The sequence below is a fragment of the Pan troglodytes genome, chromosome X (assembly GCF_028858775.2).
Source record: "Pan troglodytes isolate AG18354 chromosome X, NHGRI_mPanTro3-v2.0_pri, whole genome shotgun sequence".
NCBI classification, from domain to species: Eukaryota; Metazoa; Chordata; class Mammalia; order Primates; family Hominidae; genus Pan; species Pan troglodytes.
In genome coordinates, this window is record NC_072421.2 from 72,027,456 (window position 1) to 72,029,685 (window position 2,230).

Sequence of the window (2,230 nt, forward strand, 5' to 3'; positions counted from 1 at the left end):
AGGTCCGGGGGCTATGTGGTTCCCAATCCACTTGCAGGTGACAGTGTTGCAGGCATAGGGCCAAGGGCCAAGAACCAAGAGCCTGAGGGTACAAGCAACATGTACTCGGTGATTCAGGTGGGTAAGGAGAAGTATGCCACCTCAGTGTCAGAGGAGGAGGCCACCTTTGAGCTGCTGCTGCTACTGTACTTGGGCTTCGCCGAGGTGTACCTGCAGGACCTGCACCCAGACTAGGGGAGCAGGAAGATGCAGTGGTATACCTTGAAATCCAAACCAGGAGAGAAGGATAAAGAGGAGAAATTGAGGTTGACATCCAGCTTATGAGAAACAACATGACTGCCAGTATGTTTGACCTTTTCATCAAAGACAAGCCTCGGAATCCATTTGGAAAACTTTAAGACAAGATCAAGGGGAAGAATATGGATAGTGCATCAGGTGCTGCCTCCAACATAGTCTCCAGCACTACACCTTCAGTCAAAAGTGATGATTAGTCTTCGTCCAAAGACAAGAAGGATCAAGATCTTGTTTTCCAAGTCTAATTTGCAGAAATTTCCTGATCCATGATTGCCCTGCAGACATCAAAGCTAAAATGCTGTCTCAACTGGGAGACTTTCAGTCCCGGTGGGACAATGACAACAATGAGAGGGACTCCTCTTCAGCTTCAGATGTCATGTCTCACAAGACAACAGCAAGTACATATCTTAAGCAGCTAAACGAAATCAATGTCACCCTTCCCAAAACGGAAGGACTTTCCTTTCTTGGGGGTCTTCGGTCTATGAACGAAGTCCTTTCCCACTCTAATGTCTGTATCAATGGGAACCATGTTTAACTGGAGCAGCCAGAAGCCAAGGGTGAGAACAAGTATAGCAGTCCTTCTTCCTACCTGAAGCCCCAGGGCTTCAGGAAGAAACATTTGTTCTCATCTACCAAAAACCTGGCTGCTCAGTCTTGGAAGTAACCTGGGGAAGGAAGTGGGATGTCTCATGACAGGTGGCTCTTTGAGTCTTCTACCAAGAACTCTCTGAAGTCCATGTCTCTGCCATCCTACCAACCACTGTTCTGTGGGGCCATTAGAGAAAACATGGCTCCAGCAAACTTGGAAGCTGCAAAAGAAACCAAAGAGAGCAAGAAGCAGAATAACGAGAGTCTTCTTTGCTTTCTCGGGTGATGGGGAAGAAGGACATGGCTAAGAACAGTGAAGGTGAAAACCCTCTTACCATCCTGGAGAAGAAGGAAGGCATGCTTATGGAGGTCAAGCTGGGTAGCATGCTTCAGGGCCTGTTAAAGACCTTACGAGAAGATTGGAGAAAGATATTGCAGCTATTGTCTCCAGAAGGGGTAACTCCCTGAACCCCTTTGAAGATGTGCAGATCACAGAACCAAAAACTGACCCAGAATCCAAGTCTGAACAGAATCACCAATTCTCTCTGTGATGGCTCCAAAAACCAGAGCTGTCAAACCTTGACTTCATCCTGTGAAGCCAATGAACACAATGGCCACCAAGATTGCTATCTCTAGCTTGGGAACTGCCACCATCATCAGTGAGAACTTGATCAACAAGACCACGATCAAGAAAACCCCTCAGATTCTGCTTTTGCCTATGCACAGCTAACCCAGAATGAGCTTATCCAGCTGCTCCTCAAACAGAAGAAAACAATAATAATAATAATAATAAGAGGGATTTCCAGGATCCTGAGCTGGAAGACTATACTGACAACCTGCCAATCAGTCATGGAAGAAACCCCCACGCTCCACATTCTGGCTCAGGTTAGCAAAAAATGCGGGAAAGATGTAAATCACCAGAATTAAACACGGGCATGTTTCCGTGAGTTTGTTTCCACCTGTTCTTGAGGTAAAGGACTCGCTATGCCTCATAACCAGCTAGCAGGTTCCGAATCACCATCTCCCTCGCATGTTATCTGGCAAGAGTCAATTCTACCAATTGAAGCCAGGTTAATAATTACAGTGAATCTTTTACCATGGGTCCCCAAGACTTTATTTTTAAATGCCACTGTGCCTTTAACTAGATTGTAAATATTTTATGGCCACCAGAGACGTGATCCTAAGTTCTGATCCTGAGCCAGAGGTTCAGATGTCACAGGAGGTATTAATGTATTTCAACACTGAAGTTTTCTTTCTTTCATATTGAGATTTTTTTCAATATGTATCCTCCAGCTATTAAAACTTACCTGAGAAAGCTTTAAATAAGAAAAGGACCATGCAATAGTTG

The 2,230-nt window shown here is 45.1% G+C and overlaps 1 pseudogene; it reads left to right on the forward strand.

Annotated features, from left to right (window-relative positions):
- The first annotated feature begins 231 nt into the window (after nt 1–231).
- LOC100610114 (rab11 family-interacting protein 1-like) lies at nt 232–1,809 on the forward strand (annotated as a pseudogene).
- The last annotated feature ends 421 nt before the right edge of the window (nt 1,810–2,230 follow it).